The sequence below is a fragment of the Psammomys obesus genome, unplaced genomic scaffold, assembly GCF_907164565.1.
Source record: "Psammomys obesus unplaced genomic scaffold, mPsaObe1.curated_primary_1811, whole genome shotgun sequence".
In the NCBI taxonomy this organism is placed as follows: domain Eukaryota; kingdom Metazoa; phylum Chordata; class Mammalia; order Rodentia; family Muridae; genus Psammomys; species Psammomys obesus.
The window spans coordinates 3,672,984-3,696,157 of record NW_026590905.1 but is presented as its reverse complement, the minus strand read 5'-3'; the positions used below and the strand labels follow the sequence as shown (position 1 = coordinate 3,696,157).

At 49.7% G+C, this 23,174-nt stretch overlaps 1 protein-coding gene across 2 annotated transcripts in view; it reads left to right on the top strand.

The window, feature by feature from the left end:
- Tspan9 (tetraspanin 9) overlaps window positions 1–23,174 on the top strand; it is a 185,983-nt gene that overhangs the window by 56,065 nt on the left and 106,744 nt on the right. For both annotated transcript variants that reach the window (XM_055609440.1, XM_055609442.1), the window contains one exon: window positions 1,781–1,880. The gene's annotated coding sequence lies outside the window, so the exon portion shown is untranslated. The remainder of the gene's footprint in view (window positions 1–1,780; window positions 1,881–23,174) is intronic.

Here is a 23,174-nt window from a genome sequence, read left to right as displayed (position 1 = left end):
AGAGTTGGTCGATACTTTGATTTAATGATCGTCAATGCTGAGAACGCTGCTTCACACAAGCGCATAGCACGAAGCCAGCAGAAGTCTGTGGAGGCCTATTCGAGAAGTTGTTGGAAATTCTAAACCAGAATTCACTTCACCATTTTTTTTTTATGACACTCAAGGCAACACCTCCAAGAGCTAATTTTTAAAAACCAAACATTCTTAGTAGAACACAATCCAAAGATATGCTAATTTGATACTTAGGCACTGAGGAGTGACGGTAGGAAGACATGCAAAGTCTTTGTTTTCCGTAATTAAACTGTTGTGTTTCTGTGAGAGTGCACGTTATTGTCTGTGCAACTCACCGCACGCAGGGTCTGGACTCCTAGCAGAGATGCTGCAGGCTGTGTTCATTGCTGCTGTGTGGTGTGGCAGATCATGGGGAATGTCCTGTGTTCAGAACCAGGGTGGCAGGGAGGTCCCACAATCCACCAGTGTCACCTCGGATCCGTTACAGATTTCCCTTTGGATTAGTTCATGATCATTGTGAACTTCGAAACTTTTTTCAGCCCCCTCAGTGTTCACTTCCATGTGGGACTCAGTCACAGCGCGTTGTTTAAGAAGCCTGACTTTCTATGACCTTGGAAGCTAAGACGTTAACAGTACAGTATTGCTAACTAAACCCATTCCCGATTTGAACTTCTCTTCACACAGACGTTCTCTCCTGCTCGAGACTACACGTTGCATTTAGTTGTTGGGTCTTTTCTGGTCCCAGCTTGCCTCAGTTCCTCCAGTTTTCCTTGTCTCCATGACCTTGGCAGGGTTGAAAAGCCTGGTCAGCGCTTGGCTGCTGTCACTCTGAGTGCGCCTTGTTTTCTCACGATGAGATTGAAATCATACGTTTTGGGCACAACCCCACACCAGTGACACTGTCCTCCCCAGAGTAACAGTATGGGGCCACGGGGCCTGTGTGTTATTACTGGTGATGTCATCCAGTGCTTGCATTCGTAGAGCTGTAATTTTTTTTTTCTCTGAAATTAATAAGTGTTTGGAGGAACGGATACTTCTGACACGAGACAAATACCCAGTTGTTCCTTGGACTTTTATCCACTAATTTTAGCTAATCCATCAACCATGTTGCCTGCTACAATGGTGTTTGTATGAGCGTAATTTTCTGTTTACTTCATTGTTCTGCATTTATTAATTGTAATTCTGGAAGGAACTGTCCTCTCCCAGTTATTTATTTATTCACTTAGTTAGTCTTATCATTACAGACTCATAAATAGAATAACACAATAAAAAGCACAAACAACACATAATAAACATGGCATTTATTCTGTGGATTCTGGCTGAGTAGCTGCTGATTTTGTTCCAGCTGTTCTTGCTGTAGTCATTGAGGCATCTTTCAGTTGGCACCTGTGACCTTTTGAACCAACGTAGCCTCTGTTATTTTATTTTTAAAGCATTGCCTATGTTCAGGCATTGCAGGAAACTCTAGATTCATGCCCTGGCCCTGGAACCAGTCACTGCTGCACGGATCCCTGTTCCTGCTGGAGACTGGTGTTTAGAAACCTGGAATCGGTCGTTGCTCTAAAGAGCCCTGGCTGGAGAATGGCGTTTAGAAAGCAGGATGCAGGCCTGAGCTTGCTTATTGATGCCAGGGTCTCACTGTTTCCAGGGCTTCCTGGAGAACAGAGCTAGGAGACCCATGGCTGCCAATAAGGCCATGCATGTATCTATATTTATATTGTTAAAATTGTGAGTTTGTGCTCATTTTTAATTGCTTTTAATTTGGCAGCTTTGCAGCTGGCGAGAACTTAGGACATCAAATCCAAGCTGTTCCCTCACAGAGGAGAGTGACTGAGGGGATCCAGCTCAGGTGACCCAGGTGGTCCAAGGTAAGTTTGGGGCTGGAACTTGGGTTTCTGGACACCTGGTGTGTTAGTTACTTTTCTATTGCTGTGATGAGACACCACGACTGCGGCAACTCAGAAGGAAGGGTTTATTTTGTGCTTATGGTTCCAGAGGGATAAGAGTCCATTACGATCATGGCTCAGAAGTATGGTAACAGGCAGGCACAATGGCAGGAATGGCCGGGAGCTCACATCTCAAATGGCCAGTAAAGAGAGAAAATTTGATACGGTGTAAGATTTTAAACTTTCAAAACCTGATCCCAGTGACATATTTCCTCTAGCAAGGCCACACCCACTAGAGCCCAGGCAGGACCACCAACTAGGGACCAAGTACTCAAATGCCTGAGAATGTGGGGGACATGTTAGTCACACCAGCCACACCTGACATCTTTGGACAGTCAGTGAATATACTGCATTTGACGGTGCCCTCCATCTGTGTTGGAGCCTGTGAGCTTTTCTAATTTGGAATAAGGGTCTTTAGAGACATAATCAAGCTAAAGATGAGATCCTGTAGGCTTGGTTATATTGGATTAGCTGATGACTGGTAGTCATCTAAGAGAGAAATGTAGGCACTGACGCTCAGGGGGAATGCCATTTGATGATGGAGGCAAAGAGGAGTCATTTGTCTGCCAAGGACTGCCGGCTACTTCCACATCTGAGGGAACTAGGAGGGAGGCTCTCTCGGAAGTTTCACAGAGGCCTGGCTCTGTGGACATCATGAATTCTGTTGTTTGAGGTGTTAGGTGGTGAAAGATCTCGACGGTGGATCAACTGACGGTATTGCTGCCCATTTCCTGCAGATAGGACCGTTCACTTCCTGTCAAAAGATGTCTGGTGTGTGGTTTGAGTAACAAGTCCCCCCATTCTTGTGTTTTGAACACTTGGGTAGCTGGGTCCCCAGTCCTCTCGGTCACTGCTCTCTGTGAAGTTCCTCACCCCTGGGTGCCCTGGGCTGTGTTCTGAGGACAAGACTTGATAAGTATGTGATTCTATGCCAGGGAACTTCTGATGGTCCTCACTGCCATCCCTTCTCCCCAAACCTTAGTGCTCCTAATCTGGTCCCCTGTACCTGGTGTCTCCTGCACAGCTTGAGGGCACCTTGTAGCAATATCCCTTGCTTCACACATCTAGTTCATTGCTAAGGTTCTGCCTGTGCCCTTTGCATGAACACAGGTGGCCTGGACGTTCTTCGGTGTGTGGTTCACTCTGTGCCCAGATGTCTGGTCGTACCCCCTCCAGGCTGAGCATGACTCTGTGCTCTCCCTTCCCAACCACCCTGACTTGTCCTTCTGTGACGCCTTTGCCCTGTATTGCTCACCTGGCAGCTCTCTCATTTGGGAAGTGGCCTTTTTATGTCAACTTGTTTTGACTTATAGATTTGATGGAGCACTTCTGCCAGATAGGGGCCATGGTGTACCTCAGAGATACGGTATGTGTTGTCTTTATACCATGAGAAGGGAGAAGAGGAACACCCACATCAATATATCTTGTTGCCTTTGGGGTAGAAGATTCTAAGCTATGTAAAGGGAAATTGAGACCTTAAAAAAAAAAAAAAGGAAAAAAAAAAAAAAACCAACCCTGCTATCTTGCCTCTCTGCATCCCAATAGCATGTTCCCAGCAAGGGCAAGCAGGGTAGGGACCACGTATCTGTGGCTTCCCAGCAGGCCTCTGCCAAGATCATCCTGTCCTGCTCTTTGCTCATTTGTCTGTCCAGATGGCTGGGGGAAGGCATGGCTGGCATCAGCTAAGGTGATGTATGACCAACTGGGGCCAGAGCATAAAGGGCCCAGGCTATTAGGGGTGTCAGGCTGGGAAATCGGAAATGAAAGGCTAGAGCCATGGCCAGGAGGACCTCCCCCTGGAGCAGTATTCTGAGATCACCTGCGGTGGGCTTCATTACCAAGGGTACGTGGGAGGCAAGGCTTGTTGGCAGGCCTTGGAGACAGATGGCTGCTGCTTCCAGCCCAGCCTAGCAGTGAACCCTTGGGCACTCAGGTCCTCAGGCACAAGCACAAGAAACTTTTCTCCACGCTGAAGCTATATGCCCCTTGGCAAGCCAGGTTCCCTCTTGGATCTTAGTATTGTCGTCGTCTTCTTCCTCTCTCTTTCTCTGTCTCTCTGTCTCTTCTCTCTTTCAAAATAGGGTTCCTCTGTGTAGTCTTGGCAGTCCTGGACTCACTTTGTAGGGAGACAGGAAGCCAGCCAGGCTGGCCTCAAACTCATAGAGATTCTGCCTTTTTCTGCCTCCCTGAGTGCTGGGATTACAGGTATGTGCCACCACTCCTGGCGATCTTGTCATTTTCAAAGTAATCATTTTGGACAAGAGCTTTCAGTGTCTCCCACCCTCTCTATAGCCTAGATGTTGACATGCAGTCCTTCAGGGTTGTGGCTGATAGTCAAGGAGCAGGCAGGCCAAGGGATAGACTGAAGCCCATTGGAGAAGAATAGCCTCTCTGTGGTGTCTTCTGCCGTCAGGGAGGTCTCATGGAGATGGGGAGGGGATCCCTGAAAAGGCAGAAGAAAGGGGCTTTTTATTTTATTTTTTGTCTCTTGCCCTTGGCGTTGCCTTTCCATCCGTTACCTGTGTACCACCTCCATCTTCTTATATGTGCTTATTAAGTGCCTTCTGTGTTGGGAACACAGCTATGAGGAAGACTTTAGACAGACCGCCTCACACATAATAATGACAGCCAGACGCAGTTCAAGAGCCTCTGCATACCACCCTGCTGCCTTGGTCTTTGCTTCTCTCTACTCTCTGCCACCCTCCCTCCTTGCCCTTCATGGGCTTTGCTTTTGTGGCCTTTCCGTACCTCCTCGAGGCTGAGATTCTAGACTGTTGTTGGTCAGAAAGGCAAACCATGTTTGCCCCTGATGCTTCTCTGTTGTGGGACCACTGGGAGGACGGTGGTGGGGGATGATGATGATGTCTGCATGCTTTATTTGAGGCTGCATAGCTTCTGAAGGCGCGACACCCTTTTCGTTTTGGAGCTAAAGATCTCTTAATTTGCATCCTGGTACTATCTTCCACGAGTCAGTCTCCTTTTTTGAGCCTTAGTTTCTGTGTCTGGACAAAGGGCTTAGCCACACTTGTCCCATTTTTGGAACATCAAATGGGGAAATGCAAATGAAGGGACCTTGGTGATACCTTGAATACAGCAGGTGCTGGCTCTCTCTCCCTTCTCTTTCTTCCCTTCTGTGTGGGTTTGTGGCCAGGTGGTTGTGGATCTGGGCTGGAGGTAGGAGAAGCCAGGAACTGTGCAGTTCCCGCTACAGCCCAAAGCCGGGCAGGGCATGGAGCGTTGCCAGGCAGCAGGAGTTGGTACCCTGGACAAGATGCAGACCTTGAGCTAGGAAAGGCCAGGAGTCTGCCAGGGGTTGGAGAGAATGTCAGGCATCCCATGCATCTCAAAAATGAAGTGTGATGTGACAGCTGCCTGCTGTGTCCTGCTGGGTGTGGGAGCCAGCGAGACCCTTAGGAAACAGGGTGGTTGGTGGGTCTGCAGCACTCTGAACCCTGGAGATTTTTTACTCCTTCAGGGCTGGCACCATCCATTTCCCTCTGTCCAATTCCAGGGTCAGGGTGAGCTACCTTGGACTCTCTGCCCCCGTGGAGAGCATCTTGTGCCATACCTGTAGCAACATTCCTCTGTCTGCATGCCTGGGGCTGTGGTCTGTGATTGCATGTTGAGAACATTTACAATGCATCTAGTGTGCCTGAGGAGCTGAATTTTTTTTCTTAATTATTTCATTTACTTCTGGTTAACAAAGTGTAAATGTAATTGGCCACCTGCTGCTGTGGATGCCATCCTAGATGGTAATTCTACCACACACTGACCCACCTGTGGTATGAGGTACCTTCAGAGATGTGTATTCATCACTAGATTGTACCCATGTTGTACCTATGTGGGATGATACAGGGTGACCTTGGTCTGACTAGACACAGGTGGAGGCTGAGTATAGGGTTGGCATTGGGACATAGTATGAGTGCCACGCTTATGTGGGAGACACTGCCGAGACAGGCAGGCAATTACAAGGGGGGGCTTCCGAGAAGAAAGGCCATCAGGGCACTTGCCTCTGTGGTCATGGTTGAATGAATTGAAAGGATCGGAGGAAATGAACCCAAGTTCAGAGCAGTCATTGAACAAATGTGGAAACTGAGGCCCACCACATGCTGGGCACTGGCATACATTCTTCTGGTTTCAGGAGCTGCTCCATGGCAGCCTTTCTTATCACCAAGGGAACTGGAAACTGAAGCCATAGAGGGACACTAATGTTTGGTTCTAAGTCTGTAAAGATTCCCAAGTCTGATTTGTGACAGAGCCATGTCTCCTAAACCTCACGCCACCATCCATTCACATTGCAAGGCCATCTACCTTCTTGTCTGAAGGCAAGGGTCCTGGTTTTGTCCTCCATGGCCTGGGGTTACCTGGTGAGTTAGGGGGGCCTATAGGGGTTGCAGGATGTGTGAGAGGGCAGGGTCTCTCATAGGGTTGCTCCAGGTTCCTAGACATGGAGTCTGATTCCTTGCTCTTGTGTGGAAGCCACAGACACCTGCCTGCCTGTGCAGGACCAGGAGGGATTGGGGAGCAGGGTCAAAATGGAGCACGCACATTCCATCCTTAATAAGAAGTGTGCAGAGGAGACCCTAGTCTCTCTTTCCTCTCCAGTGCTGGCTGGGACTCTGCCCAGCCGGGGGAAGGGCCCTCCCTCCTTCAGTCCAGCTGTTGTGTACCCCAGCCCCTCCTCCACCACTGCAGCTGTCCTGGCTCCATCAATCTCAGCCAAGGCTGAGGGGAGGAGGGGAGCAGGAGAAGAGGGGCCTCTTGCATGTGTCTGGCTGAGGTAACTGGCTCCTGCTTCTAGGGGAAGTGTCTCCAGAGGGAGGAGGCTTGGGGAGGGGGTCTGCCCCTGGCTCTTAGGTAAATCATGGGGTATGGGTTGCCCGGCTTTCAACTTTATGGCATCTGTTTTTCTGGGAGGTCAGCTGAAAGAAAATGTGAATAGATAACATCTTCCTTCATCCTCTGCCTCTTTCGGAATTGGCACGCTTAGTGTTGCTGTAATTTCCATGAATGTATGAATGAAAGGGCCATCGAGGAAAGAACTGGGGCCTTTGTTCCTCCTGGCCTACTGGCCTAAGTAGGAAGACTGTGTGTAACAGTCAGACTTAGGTGTATCCACAGGACAGGGACATTTTGTCCTAGCCTTTCATGGATTTGGAGAGATTCCTGACTGGGTATCAACATTGTGTGTCTGGCTGTGTTCTGTTTCCTGAAACCTAGTCCTTGAAGGCTCACTTTAAGGACCTTGCATTCTCCCTAAACTCAAGGGCCAGATGAAGCGAGAAAGAGGGAAAGAAGTCTTTTCTGGCCAGATCTCACTGTGTGTACCCACAGTGTGGGGGAAATGTGGCCATTGGCCCAACTCCAACAAGTAGCAGCATCTTGGGGAAGAAGTTGACCTAAGGCCTTTGGAAGAAAGGTTACATGTAGGAGAAGATTATTTCTTTTGTTTCTCTTCACCTAGTCCAAATGCAGGACTGAATGACTGTTAGTCAAGGAGTAGACATCAGTGATTCCAGGTCTGGCTCTGAGTTGGAGACATCTGGGAAGCTTGTCAATAATTCAGATTCCTGGGCCTCTGTCCCAGATCCTCTGAGTCTGCAAACTGCAAAGTCTTGAAAAACTTTTCGGATGATTTCCATGCAGAGATAGGACCAGCTGTCCCACCATCTAGGAGGAACCTCCTGGGAAGCAGACTTTCACGAGTGTGTCCGCTGAGACATGCCACCTTCTGAGAAGCAGTTGTTCGCTGAGCCGTTGTGCATGCATTCTGTACTTCATGACTGCCAGTGGTGTTCAAGATACAGCAGAGTACGTGGTCTAGTTGTGAGACAGACAAGAGAATCCACAGTTAAAATACAGAGTGAAAGTTGTGCTGCTGGGGACCCTCACTGGGCTAGTGCATTCGCCTGGTTCTTACACGAGGGACAAGAGATGTCCGGGGAGATAGACTTGACCAAAGCCGCCAGGGAGCTTGCTGTTTTTGTTTGTTTGCTGTTTTGTTTTGTTCTCTCAGGGGAGCCAAGAAGTGTTCACTTTGGGATAAGTGGTCACAGACCTCCAGGTGGAAGATAGAGGTGGCAGACAGAACCAGTGTTCGTCTTGGTTTCTGCCACGTGATTCCCAGTCTATTTCTTGAGTCCCAGGTCTTGCCAGTAGTGTGAGGCTGCAGCTTGGTGAGCACTCGCTTTTCCCTCCCCTACTTCCCTGGGTCTTTTTGATGAGGACGGTATGTATTTGGAGTTCTCAGACTTGCTGAGGCTTCCTAGCTGGGGGGTTGCCTAGTTAGTTAATTCCCACATAAGGGCAGACTCCAGTGTGCCAAGTTCTAGGCACTGCAGGAGAGAGAGGGTGGGCACTACCCGAGGCTTGTTCCTGCCTTTGGGGACCCAGCCCTCTCCTGTGCCCTTTAACTCAATATTCCCTGTACAGCTTCAGACACTTTGCTGCAGCGCTCAGCACGCCCGCTTTCTCAGGAAGCTGCCTTCACCCAAGCCTCCGTCCTCCGCTTGACATTAAACTCTGTCAACATTTTTTCCCCATGAAGTTCTTCCTCCTCCTGCACAGTCCCCAGTCTCCAGCCGGCTTCTCAAGCCAGGGACATGATTGGATTGCAGTTGCTAGCACTTCCTGGAGATAGGTCTCCGAAGAGCCATAAAAATCCAGGAGTGTTTCTGGCCACCTTTCCGTGTAGTTTGTAGAGCACGTGTGTGCTTGCTCGTGCTGTTTCGTGTGTGCACCTACTGTGCGTGTGCCCGCCGTGCATGCTCAGTTTTGAGGGAGCTTTCATGCCGTGTTACCTGTGCCATGCTTTCTCGGCTGCCACTCTGAGTTCCCTAAGTGGATTTCCTGACTCCAGGTTGTGGAGGCCAGCCCCAGCCCTCCATACGTCATCGGAGTGGGCACCAAGCCCACAGCAGGGTGGATTTGGGTCTTGGCCACACTGCATTCCTGCCATTCTTTTCTCACAGGAAAAGTGCCTGGAAATAACCCCGGGGTGGGATTGCCTGCATACAGGAGGGGCTGTGGCTGCCACTCCACCTTCGCATTTGGTCCCTCTTGGCCCCTTCAAGCCCTTCCCTCCTACCTCCTCTTACGGCAGATGCAACCAGCTGGGTGGCCCACAGGGCTGCACATGTCTGTCAATAGTTTAATGGCCTGACCAGCTCCACTGCTGCCCCCTTCTCACCCTGAATGGCTGTCACCCAGGTGCCCATTCCTAGGATTTGTTCTACACACCCAGATCCTGACCAACAGGGATGGCAAAGAGTGACATCACTCTCTCTCCCCTCCTCCATTACCTCTCTCTTCTCTACTTCCAAAAACACCCTTGAGCCAGCCTGTGGAACTGAAGAGAAACACTGGCAATTGGCTGTAAGTGAATCTGCTTGCAAATAGAAAGCCTGCTGGATTGAGGTTTGACTGGGCCTCTTGGCTCAGCCGGCTCTCTGCTCTCAAGGAGGTTTCATTCTCCTGTTCTCATCTCCAGGGACTTCCTGGTGGGAAATCTGTCCCTGGGGAGTCTGATCTCATTGGAAACTGGAAGCAAGGAAGTTTCTTTCTGATTTTTAAGGTACCAACTCTTTATCCCAGCAGATAGTAAGTCACTTGCCACTTCACAGTCCCTCAGTACTCAGAAGCCATTGCTGGATCAGTTCTTCTGGTTGTCCCCATGCCCCCAACACCAACACCTACCCCCCCTGTTGCCTACCCATGAAGGTTTGCCAAAGGATTGGCTTGATGCCCCCACGATGGGCTGTGCTTTGACATCACCTTGACGCCTTGGTAATCTGTTCTTCTGCCTCCATCTGTGTTGAGAGGCCCCAGCAGATGAGACAAAATGTGTCTTGGAAAGAAGGACAGTCATGGGGACCATAGGGGTTGGGGCAGATCATGACGTCACTATAGATTCATAGTTGTGAGATCTCTGCTGCTCTGGGCTGTCTCTAGCTGGGAAGCCATAGTCAGAGTCACCTTCTTTCCTTACGTGGCATCAGAAGACATACTTGGAAAGCACTGTGTAAATCACAGAGCCTCGGAGGGCCCTATGCATGTGGTGGGCGGGGACCCCAAGATGGCGAGACGTCTGTGCTCAGAGTGGAATGCCTTGCCTCCTTTGATAGAACACGGGTGGGGGTGGTGCAGGGCATGCCTTCTTTGAAGCTCTCAAGTCTGTAGACTGATTGATGACACTCTTACTTTGTTCCTGACCCTGTAGCACTCCCACAGGCCCAAATGTGGCAAAAATTTTCCCACCTAACTCTCGCCACAGTCTGTTTTTGGATTGTGCTAGTTTATTTCAGGGTCAGAAGCAGCTGGGCATTTTTAAAAGAAAAGTATTATTGCCTAAACCATGCTTTGTAATAAGAGTGCAAATCAAAGAGATAGAAAAGGCCACCCAAACTATTGTCAGGACAAACCAACTTTTCCATTAGCCCATGGTGCCTTCAGCCCACGTTTGCTTGCAAGCATGTTGCTGTAGTCGTATTGTGGGTAGGATTTTGCATTGTTTGCTCTATTTAATATTATACCTCAGGGTCCATAATCATCACAATTAGACTTCTAAATGGCTGCATTGAATTACCTAGTGTTTTCCAGTAGGTTGTGGAAGATCCATTAATGTGTGTTGCTGTGATACCACATGTGCGCGTTTGCATGCATGTATGTGCGTATGTGCGTGCATGTGTGTTCACATGTCTCTTTATAGCTCCCTGTCTCCACCCTCCTTTGTGCTATTTCTCTAGGACAAACGGAGAGGTCCAGCATTCTTTCATTCTTTCCTAGAGTAACGGAAGAGCTTACTATGAGTTGTTAAATACCAGCAGGAAGTCAGGTGCCTGAGAACAGCCCCCGATTTAGCTCAGATCACGGGCTGATCAGTGTCTGTCCTCGCAGACTGCCCTTGGGAAGTCAGTCTGGTGGCAGAGACCCCATTTTAGAGGCTGGCAACTGCATTTTTTTTATTTTTAATTTTTTTATTGTATCTCTGGCTTTGAAGTCTCTTGGCCCGGGTGTCTATATGGAGAGTGTGTTGCTCGGCTTATTCAGGAATTCCTTTTGATTTGTTTGCCTGACATAGGCCTTCTGTAGCCCAGTCTGGTTGCAAACTTACTATGTAGTGGAGGATGCACTTGAACTCCTGATCCTTCTTCCGTCATCTCTTGTGTACTATGCTGTGGAGGTCAACTCCAGTCGTTCAGGAATTTTTCCATGTGCTTTTCTGCCATTGACTACAGAACAAATCGAGCTAGATTCCACCCAAAGGGAGCATGAAGTCTCACATGGCTGTATGCTCAGCCCGTTCATTGGTAGCCAGTGAACTTGATGCAGGGCCGAAAACTCAGATAAGGGATATGGAGTGGCACGGTGGGGCCTGTGGCAAACTGAAGGTGCTGCATGTACTCACTGTGAGCACAGCCCTGCTCATCAGGTTCAGCCGATTGTTTAGCTCAGAATGTAAGCCTGGCGTGGCCAGAACTTCAATTTCTTTTTCTCCCTCTCTGTGGCTTGGTTTTCTTGTTCTGTAGCAGAATGCCCAAACCTGTAGAACACAATTGCAAATATTTGGCTATGTAAAAGAGGAGCTAGTGCTTAAAGTCCAAATGGGAAACAGGATTCTTTTGTTTTAAATAAACACTTATGCATAGCTCTGTTCCTGCAGGCATCTGGGCTCCAGGTCTGTGCAGCAGGAGTTGCCATCACTGTGGACCTTCAGTGACGCTCTGCTCTGATTTTCCTTGTCCTTCTCAGGAGTCAGTACCCCGGGTTGGGGTGCCAATGGTCAAACAGCAGCACAGTGAAGTCTCCTTTTTAGACCCTTCTCCTTCCCTGTGCTGACATGACATGATCAGCAGACACAGTTGGAATTTCCCAAAGGTCAACAGTCTGGAACGTTGAGGGACCTATATGTTTCCTTTTGTTCCCAGGATCTTCTCACCTCTCCCCCACCCTCTCCTCCTCCTCCTCCTCCTCCTCCTCCTCCTCCTCCTCCTCCTTCTTCTTCTTCTCTCTCTCTCTCTCTCTTTTTTTTTTTTTTTTACTTTTTTTTGTGTGTTGGGGGAAAGGGTTTCTCTGTGTAGCCCTAGATAACCTGGAACTCTGTAGATCAGGCTGGCCTCGAACTCACAGGCATCCACCTGCCTCTGCCTCCCAAATGCTGGGATTAAAGGTGTACATCACCCACAGCATAGCTCTTTTCTGTTTTTCAAGGGGAGTTTGAATTCCCGATTTTCAGGTAAAAAAATCTCTTAGTCCGATTCTAAACAACTGGCATTTAAAAGATACGATGCATACTGAACCAAACCTGTCTCCTGGATTTGGTCTGAGGGTATCTGTCTCTGATCTCTGCTTGGTCTTTGTGGTAAGTTATTAGGCTGAGCATAGAGCAATAAAATTAATAGAAAGTCATGGAGGTGGAGGGAGGCGATGTCCTCCCAGCATAGTCAGTAGCACCAGTGAGAGGAAGCCAGGCTGTTGTGGATGAGCCACAGTGGGACAGTACGCATGCTCTGAGATGCTTCATGGATCATTGGGGAGTTGCTTCTTCTGAGTAGCTGTTGGAGCTAACTGATATGTCCTGAGGCAGTACTCCCTCTGCGCCTGTTCCCTGGTGATAAGGAGATGAATGTAGTTGTCTGTCTGTCTGTGTGATACCATGCCACTCTTTTCTAGCCCCATTTTGTAAAGCTGGGCATTGTCTGTCTAAGCAGCCATGTGAGGCCAGGAGCTGGATCTGGGAAGACCAGATGGGCCAAGTGTCTGATAGTATCCCTCTGCTCTGTTCTCCATCTCGCTATGTCGCTATGAGGTAGTGGTCCCTGTTGGGCAGTTAGTGAGTATTTACAGGAGGTACTCAGAGGCAATCGCCAGCTCCTCCTCCCAGCACCCCTCTGAGATCTGTACAAAGATAAAAGGGTGTCTGTCTGAGGTGCTTTCGTCCCTTGAGCTCCTCAGGAAGCAGAAGGGACTTGAAGGCACTGTGTATGACTCCACGGCTTCCCCAGATGACAGCCATGACATACGAGCCTAGAGACACTTAAGAAATATGGCTTGCGAGGGAAGTAAACACTCTGTGTTATTTATTATTTATTAAAAAAACAAAGCTTTTCCCAGCTGGGAGGTTTCAGATCACTGACAGTGTCAAGTCCAATTTCCCTCCATTAACAGCAGGTCGCATTCTCCTGCCGTGTCTGTGCCTAAGACATGACTCTGGTATGCCTTGCCCATGTGAGGGATTTTGGAGAGGAAGGATGGTGGCTTGAGGCTTGGAAAGCAGAGCAGCTCCAGGACACAGATCTATCATTCTTAATACTGGGACCAGAGCAACATCCCTCCGGGCTGGGGGACGAGGGTATGTGTGGGGAGCCACTGGCTATATCTTCTTGGGGGAGCAGAATCAAGGCGACACTCGAACATGGCCTCCAGGAGTCACTGGAGTTCAGGGATCCAGTGGTAGCATGGGGAGAGTGATGAGTGAGTGAGAAAGTGGGACACTGGAGGAGAGGGGCCTGGTCCAGGGCCTGTTGAGCTGGCCAACCCAAGGGCAACCTTTGCTTTGAGTAACTGCAGGAACATAAGACCTATATTCTTGTATGTGGTTCTCTCCCAGGGAGCCTATTGGCAAGCTGGAAAGGGAGAGGGAGAGGGTTTTATTGTTCCCATACTTCAGGTAAGTGTGGCATAGGTTAAGGACTTAGGTTTGAAAGCCAAACAGATCCAGTTCACTCTTCACTTTATGGCCTTAAATGATCTCTTTAATGTCTGAGCACCAGTTGCTTCATCTGTAAAGTGTTGAGACTAATACTTCCTGGGGTATTCTGTGAGGTTTAAAAACTAGCACGGTCCTTGGACACAGGGTAGGTCCAGATGGTTAGGATCAGCAGCTGCTGTTGTCAGGGCTGACCAAGAACATGGCATCTGTAGGTATCCTGTGTCTTGAGATCATAAGCGACCAGCCTGAGCTTGACCCAAACACCTCCACTCTCAGGCCTTGCTTTCCCACCCTCTGGATCAGATCTGTGCTGGCAGATGTAGGCAGGAGGACCTGCTGTCCAGGACACATTCATGCCTGAATTGTAAGTTGCTGGCTACATCCCTGCCTGAGATGTGATTATAGGGTACCAAGGGAGCTGCTCCCCCTGATAAAAATAAGGCACCAAAAGGGAACCAGAGCTTTTGTTCTCTGAGCCCGTCTATTGTGTCTTGCTCACCTCCCCCGCCCCTCCCCTCTATTTAAAAAAAAAAAATTAAAACGTATAAGAAAAAAGAAGAAAAGAAATGGAAGAGATGAAGGGCTGTCAGCACCAGATCACAACATGGGCTCCAGGAGTTGGCGGCTTTTCAGTGCCTGCACAGAATTCCCTCCGCTTGCTTTCCTCAGCTCAGCCTAATTAAGATAAATCGGAGCGCACCCCTAGAAACAGGCTCCTACGTCCCTGCCAACCATCGGAGCCCTCCCTCCAGTGCTCTCTGCTAACACCCTTCTCTGTCCTACGCTGCCCTCAACAGGGAACCACTGAAGTGACCACCCTGTTGTCCACTGCTATGGTCGGAGTCACCTTTCCCCAGAACCCCTTGGGTCATGTCACACTCCTGCCCTGGAACCTTTAGAGGGTCCCTGCTGCTTGTCTTCAGACCCTACTCCTCAGTGAACCATGGGGCAATTCAGAATTTGACCTTGGCCTGCCTTTGCCTGGTTGTCCCCCGCTGTGCTTTGTAGACAGCATATGCTTCCATGTAGCCGCCAACTCCCTGTTTCCTGCATGGGTCTGGAAATTACCTGTCTTTGTGCCTTTGGTCACATGGCCCATTTGCTTGGAAAGCCTTCATCCTGGTGGGATTAGGGCCATTCTTCAGGGATTAGTTGAAGTGCCAACTCTTCCAAAAACTGCATCTTGCTCAGGAACATGCTCCTGCCTTGCCTGGCACACAGCACGTTCAGAATTAATGTTGAATTTGCTCATGGACCCTCTACTGTCACTGTGAGGGTCTCTTCCAGGGCCTCCTCAGAGCCCTGATGTCTGTGTCCCCCCAAGCCGTGGAACACATTTGCACTTTAATTACACATGATCTAAGTTCTTCGGTATTTCGCTCTTTAAGTTGCACATTCTGTTACTTTTCCCAGCGTTGTTTGTCCTGTCTCTGGGCCTCAGAGGCAAGGGCAGTGAGAGGGTGTAGCAGAGCCTCTGCTCCCAGCTCTGCCCCGACCAGCTGTGGTCCTGGGCAAGTAGCCATCCTCATCAGGGTCTCAGTTCCCCAACTGTAAAACAAAGGGTGGGACACAGATTGTGCTAGGATCTGTGGGTAGGATATTACAAAGACATACAATTTTACATCACGTATTCCTTGTGCGTTGGAGACCGAGTTGTGCCCTCCTCAGGTTGAAGTCCTGAGTCCTTGTCCCTCTGACTGTGGTTGCCTTTGCAGAAGGGATTTCCAGAGACATGGTAATTCAGGGTAAGAGAGGTGGTGAGGCTGGGCACCAGTGTGACTGGCATCCTTGCAAGAAGAGTGTGAAGTCACAAGAAGGACCACGGAAAGGCAAGAGTGAAGTTGACCTGCTGTCGAGAGAAGAGGGGAAGCAGGCCATGCAGGCCTTTTGAGCTTGGAGTCTGTTTCCAGATCCATGGAGAGAAACGTTTCTGTTGTTGCACCCCCTCTGGTGCTTTGCGGCAGCACCCCTGACAAGATGATGCACCTGTCTAATGTGGCTTGGTGTGTTTAGTTACATCTCATTTCTGTCACTGCCAAAAGAAACCTTGTGCCTGCCAGCAGTGATTCTCTAGTCCCACCCCCGTCCTTACCTCACCTCGAGCCTGGACAATGTCAGATATATATTCTGTCTCTTTGGAACTGCCTGTTCTGGTCTTTTGTCGCTGGCTGCTTTCCCTTGGCGTCCCGTTGTCATGGCTGGTCTGTGTAGTAGCATGTACCAGACCTTCATTCGTTTTCACTGCAGAGTAATATTTCATCCTGTGGACTTGCCCTGTTGTGTCGAACTGTTTATCACTTCCAGAACCTTTCGGATTATTTCAGCTTCTTTTCTTTTATGAATAAAGCCACCCTGAACGTTTACATTCAGGTTTTTGTGCGATAACTCTGTTACCACTTCTCTGGGGCCTATATCTAGACGTAGAATTGTCTGCTAGCTTATGTTAGCTTTCTGAAGAACTCCAAAATGCTCTCTAAAGAGGCTGGGTGTCTTACATGTCTGCCAGTAGTGTACGGAACAACCTATTACAGAGTCTCCACACTGGTTACTGTCTGACCATACTAGTAGGGATGAAATGATGTGTCATTGGAAATAATAGCCCTACCTGAGCAACGCTCCCAGCCCCTTGGTATGCTTTCAGTTTGTCTCTCCATTATGTTCAACCCGAATGATGTTGAGCATCCATTTGTAAAATTATCCACCCCTTGCTCTTTGGAATCCCTTTAAAAATTGGCTGCTTGTCGTGTTATCATTTGGTTGCAAGAGCCCTTTGTATGTTTTGATTATGGGCTGCCATACAAGTATATAATTTTCAAGTTATTTTTTATTGTTCTGTCGGTTTCACTTTCTTGATGACCCTATTTACCCCTAGAGCCCTTTAAACTACCACAAGAGGAGAAGGGGGGTATGGCACAGGGCAGTCCCCCGTAAGCTCCCCAGCCCCTGCATGGCACACTTCTGTGGTGAGATTTCTGTAATCCTATGTTTGTTTAACTTGTTCTTCACAAGTCCCAGAGTGGTGCTGTGTGCAACTGGATGCTGAATAATTGATTCGGAGGGCACAGTGGAGGTCAGAATGAGGAGCTTCTGTCACGGCAGGGGTGTTCCTGTCTCAAGAGACCTGCTGGAACCAACAGCGGGGTGCTTGTCAGCCCTCCTCTTACCTTGGAGAGAGGTCTGAGGGCCCCAGGGTCCAGTGGTTGGTCCCTTGTAGGTGCCCAGTGAGGTTGCGGAGGTAGTGGTGACAATCCAGACCAGAGGTAATGAATGTTCGGGAGAGAAGAAAAGGAATTTCCAGCTTTCTGGCTCCTTAAATCCAGCCCTGCTTTTGGGCCAGAGAAGGGCCATTTCCTTCCCCTCAGCACTTTCTTGGCGGAGCTGATAGGTCCCTTGGGTAGATTTAAGGGAAGTTAGTGAGTCAAGTTATGGTTACTCCAGGCTCTAGGCTACATGCTGCCCTTCTCTCTCAAGACTTCTTCCGCTGAGGCTGGAAGCTCAGGCTCCCCACCCGCGTGATGTTGGGGAACTGAGTAGCCTATTGGCTGAGGTAGCAGTGTAGGACAGTGGACAACAATGGGCTCTGGACTTCCCTTTTTCACTTGACTGTGGGAAGGAAAGGGTCTTTTCTCTAGGTACTGATGGATGGCTCCAGCAGTCCAGTAGCCCAAGTGTTTTCTTCAGGCTTCTTCGCACTCTTCCCCGTGGTCCCTGGCCCATCAAGGCAAAGCATTTCCACGCTCCTTCCTGTTGCCCACTGCTGAATCCTCATCACCAGGAGACTGCCTGGTGCCATCTTGGTGATGCACGAATGAATGCCTTTATCTCCTGAGCTCAAGCTGTTCTTCTCACCCCTGAGGGTTATCTATGAGCCCTCACTCACACCTGGTGACTTCTTTTTTCTCACCTGATCTCTCTTCCCCCTACCTCGCTCCAGCAGAATGTTTGTGAATGTTTTCATCTTAGAACGGAGACACCAGGCATTGGACATGGTCTGTGTTGTTCTCCTCTGTTTTATTGCATTTCTTCCCCATCCACTGTGTCGTACCTGCCTGTTGTGGACACTTGCCACCAATGAAACTTGCTCCTTGTGGCACCATGAGGACCTTGGACTGCCCACAGTTCTGTGCACAGAAGAGGACTCACTCTCCTGGGTCACACATCCTGGAGTAGCAAGTGTCCACGAGAGATGGCTGTCAATGTACAGTGACAAGTCATCTGTCATGTAGGATTTGCATTATCTCTGTGTAGGTAGCATCAACACAGCCATGTTTGGAAGGTATTACTCTTAACTCTTGGCAGGAAGAATTGGATCTGATAACACGTGGTGGTAATCCCTTGTTCTGCCCTGGAGGATGCAGAAAACCTCTGGTGTGAGCGCCGCCTTGGGGATATCTGAAGCCCACTTGCTCTCGTTGCTATCCTGGTGTGTTTCTCCATCCCACTGGGGAGGGGTTCTCTCTGCAGCCCTGGCCAGCCCTCTGTCACAGGTTCTGGCCTGCAGTGTGGTGTTGAGCCAGTGGGGGCCAGTGGGAAAGACATCAAGATGACCTGAGTAGGTCTATAGTGCAAAGCCCCTACTGGGAGAGCAGGGAGGAAGGAAGGGATGGCTGTGCTGTATACTGAGTGGCGCTTTCTCTGTCCAGTGCACTGCTGTGGGGATGGTTGCTTATGCTGTGAAGCAGAAAGGAAGGTGGAGTTTTGCTGAAGTCAGCAGTAGAGGCAGGAGGGAGCTCGCTTTTCCAAATGTGGCATGGTGGGCATTTGGCGTGTGCTTTTCCAGTAAGCAAAGGACAAATTGCTCTGGATAAGGGCAGATTTGAAAGAGAAGCAGAAGCCTGGAGGCCGCTTTCAGACTCCCTGCTCACCTTCATTCTTGGTCTTGGCCTCCTGCATGTATAGCTGTTCTCCCTGGTCCTACACTTGTTTAAGGATTGGGGGAGGGGGAGCTACGCCAGAGGTTTCTGGATGAGGGTGCTGGGATCTGCTCTGGGAAGAGTGGTGTAGAAGTTGCTGATGGGTGGCAGCGCTCTTCCCTCTTTGTCCAGGCCCAGCCTGCCCAGCCCACAGCCAAGGTGGCATCTTCTCCAGTGCAGGGAACAGCGTTAGGCTGGCAGCTTACAGGACGGACCTGAGTCGGCCTTTTCATTTCTGCTGTGTGACCTTGGGATAATCCCTGGACATTTCGGAGCCTGGAACTTCCTGGCATCTCAGACCCCTTAGGGCCCTGAAATTCTAGGATTCTGCGGCTCCCTCACGGGGAGGGTGTCTTCGGCTTGTGGCCTGGCCACTGAGCGGCAGGATTAACCTCCAGGGTCAGCGAGCTTGCAGAGTGCAGGAAATGCCTCTGTGTGATCCGTTTTTGGTAGGAGACAGGTGGTGGAGCTGGAGGAGGGGAAGTCCACACACAGCCCGGGCTGGGGGAGGGGAGGCTGAACTCATCCACTCCCTTCTCCTGCTGGGTTGGAGGTCTTCAGGCCCCAGAGCCCAAGGCATTGAGTGAGGGGTCTCAGCAGGGAGGCTGGGCTCAGGGGATAACTTTGCCAGGCCAAGTGCTTGTTTGCTGTACCTGTCGCTCTGCGCTCTGCGGTCAGGAGAGGGAGGGGTGTCTTACTCCTGGCTAAGGGGGGTTTGTTGGGAAGAAGGGCTCACTCTCTCATTTTTCAGTAAACGTTGTCAAATGTCAACCCCTTGGGCAGGTGTTGCTCTTTGTACTCCGGTGGGACCTCTAGAAAATTACTTCCTTTGAGCCATTATTCCCCAAGTTCTTTTGTATTAGGCAGGAGGGTCCAGGGGGATTTAAAGCGCCAGCAGGTCAGCCTCTTTGTCAGAGCTGGGGGAGAGTTTCCCCATTCCAAAGAGGAGACACTGAGGCCCAGCAAGAGTCCCTGGTAGAGCTGATCCTGCAGGAAGTCAGGGAGATAGGTGTCTCCGTCTGGGAGCTGCCCCCGGGGGCTGTGCGTGAGCCCTATTCGATCTGTTGGAGTATTTTCAAGGCGCCTGTGAGATTAGCTACTGAGCAGAGGTTTTATTTATGATGATGCCTAGAATTCTCATCTTGCTGCCTGCTGGAGTTGGCTCCCATCGTTGGTGGTGCTAGACTCTCAGGGGTGTCGTCCGTCTCCCCGGCAGCCTGTATATGGGTCATGTTTGAGGTCAGCGGTCTGTGGAGGATGGGCCTGAAGGAGTCCTTGTGCTATGGAGGAGGTCAGCTTCACCAGTCCATAGGCTGGGGAGGAAGTGACCAGAGTGTGGGAGTGACAAACGGCCCAGTCAAGAGTCACCCACAAAATACTGTTACTTGGTCACTTTGTCATTCAGCAGACGTATTTGCCATTTAGGACTCCTGGTGCTGAAAATAAGGACCTACTGTGGACAGGCCAGGGCACTGGTAACATCTGAGCAATGTCAGCTGAAGCACGCTGTCTTTTTTTTTTTTTTTTCATTAGCTTCAATTTAGTAGACATTTAGATTTTAATTTTAATGTGTTCAGCTATTGAAAGCAGCAATACTGCCTTTCTTTAAACAAATGTTCCATATTTTGTACTTTTCACTAATTTGGGAAGGATTTCTTATTACTGATTAATGAGGTTTTACTAAGAATAGGATCAAAGCATTACACTACGGAGCTCGGGTCGGTTCTATAGAGATGAAAAACGCCAGTTGTTACACTCGGAGTGATCAGCCTCATGTGCACAGTTCGGTCTCTCCCATGAGAGGGCTGCAGGGGGGAGCAGATGGATTGAAAATGGGGGGTTGTCTTGATTTTCTGTCAAAGGATAACATGCTCTCCAGAGTTCAGTGTTCAGCGAGTTTTAATGAAGTGAATACATCCACCGGCCCCCACTAAGGGGCGGCTTCAACACCTCCAAACTCAGCCCACACTGCTCTAGCCACTGTAGGTCAAGGATAACCATCGTCCGGACAGAGGATAGCATAGGTTGGCTTTTGAACTTTCTAACTAGACCTACTGTATACTCTCTTTTTTTATCTGGCTTTAAAAGAACAGCTTTAAACTAAGAAGGTTCATGTGCGCAGTGAGTGTCTGGAACCCCTTCCATTGCTGTAAATCCTTGTGCTGTGTGTCTGGATCTCAATTCACTGAGTTTTTTGTTTTTTGTTTTCTTTTACTGAACATTTTGGTAGTTTTCCAGATTTGGGTTATTTTGAAGAGATGCTTCTGTGAGGATTCTGACATACCGTGTTCATCATCTGTTGGACTGCAGAGGGCAATTACTGAGGCAAAGACTGTGGGTCTGCACTATTCTGCTTTTATAGATATCATTGGTTTTCCAAGCTGGTTGTACCAATCCAGTGTTTTACAGGTGTGGAAGGCCCGTGATTATTACTGCTCTTGATAACTTCTCTTGCTTCTGGTTTAGCCATTCTGGTGGTTCTGTTGTGCCATCTCACCACTGCTTCTGCTGATTTCGCTGAAGACCAGTGAGGCTGAGGACTAGGACTCTTTTCCCCTGGGTGTGTTTTGGTGTGACATTCGGTTGTGTGTCAACAGATTATCGATTGGCTGGGAATAGAAAACCCTGTTCGCCTGGGAAGGAAGGCAGGCTTACTGTGTTCCTTTGTGCCTGCCATCCTGCTCCGTGGTCATGGTGGTGCTGGGATGCACACATGGTTTAGCCTGAGAGGAATGAGAGTTGTGCTGGGGTGGATGTGGGGCTTGGGGCCCACCACGGGCTATCCTTGAGGCATACACCATTCCCAAAGTGTGTTCCATGTCCAGGTAGCTGCTGCAGAAGTGTAGTGAGCCTGGCTTCCCCTGGCCCTCTGGAGAAGCTTAGAATCACAGGGTCTAGGAGCCATTGGGATCAGTATGGCCATCAACTGGTATCTGGGGACCGGGCTGGTATCTGGGGACCAGGCTGATGTGGACAGTTTCCTCCAGGGGCCTTGGCTGACACCCCCTTGTGGAAGTAACTTGGCATTGCACCCATCTGTATTGACCATCAGGGCCTTTCTGGCTGGTGCTTGTGGTTCTCTGGGCCACAAGTACCAGGTATCTTCTCTGGGAGTCTGAAGCAAGCAAGATTTTGTAAATGAGGGCAGAGTCTGGGGCCCAGGGAAGATCAGTCCTCAGAGGAAGCCCTCCTGTACACAGAAAGCATGCCTTAATTGGGGCTGGAGAGATGGTTTGGTGGTTAAGAGCGGAGGACTGGGTAGCTCACAAGTACCTGTAGCTCCAGCTCCATTGGGATCCAACACCTCTAGCCTCTGCAGGCATACACCGACACCTCTCCCCACAACACACATAATTAAAAGCAATAGAAATAAATCTTAAAGAAGGAAGCTCAGCTCTCGGCCCTCCGTGACACCGGCTCAGCTCCTTGCAGCACCGGGGTAGTGTCAGCCACCCTTGGCAGAGAACCCCTTTCCTCTTCACTTTATCGCTGGGAAAATCTTCACCCTCTATATGGCACTAACTCTTTCCAGATGCTTCAAGTCTTTAGCTGATAAGGTCTTCATCAGAATCACTCCTTTGGCCCTCTTGTTTATACCTCTTTCAATTCAAGTGCAAGAGAGGAGCCAGCCTGGGCAGGTTCCCAAGTAAGTCTGATGCCCAGGACGCTGGAGAAAAGAGACCAGGATACGAGAGCATGTACTCCGTGTCCAGCTTGAGCAGAGGTGGAAACTCAGGTTGCCATCAGGACCTAGCCTGATAATAGGACAAGCGGGTAAAAGAGAATGTCATGTATGGGGGAGCTGGCAGGGCTGGAGTGTATATTACTCTTGTCTGCCTCTTTTCCCTTTCTTCTTTTCGTGCCCGTCTGCTAATCATTAATACCTGCTTGCGAGTTGTTGCATCCAATCTCTTCACTGATGGGTATCTTTAGACAGATTCAAGGTTGGGGAAGACTTGGGCTCTGGCTGGGGAGGGTTTGGCCAGTCCCAGTTCTCCTCTTAGCTCAGATCCTGAAAAACTAAAATGTCACCCTGCTTCCTTCCTTCCCTCCGCATCTGAATCAGTAAACTGAGCAAATGAGTAAGATGTGGTCCATAGACAGCCCCACCTCCTCTCCTGGCCAGCGTGGGCATGCAGATGGGTGAGCTCAGGTTTGGACGTGGCTCAGGAGGAAGGTAGGGGAGAGCCATCAGGTGGTGATTTCATGTGACATTAAGTGGATCAGGAGGGTGAGGTGTTCGCACACGCATCCTGTCACTCCTCTCCACAATCCAGACTGTCTGGCAGCAGACTTCCTGGATGGGCCTCTCTGTGGGGCGTAGTCAGAAGAGGAGCTGGCTCTACCCCTGCTCACATGGGCCTTCTCGATGACCCCTGCTGCTTCCACATGCGGGCAAAAGCCCTAATATGCAGGCTGCCTCCCCTCTCTGTAAAGCGCTCTCTCTTCCTCCTTAGTGTGCAAACGCCACCACAATGTTTCGGGAATTGGGGAAAGTTTGAGTGCTCTCTGAGAGGAGAAGCCAAAGTCCTTGTTCTGGAAGGGGAGAGAGAGAGAGAGAGAGAGAGAGAGAGAGAGAGAGAGAGAGAGAGA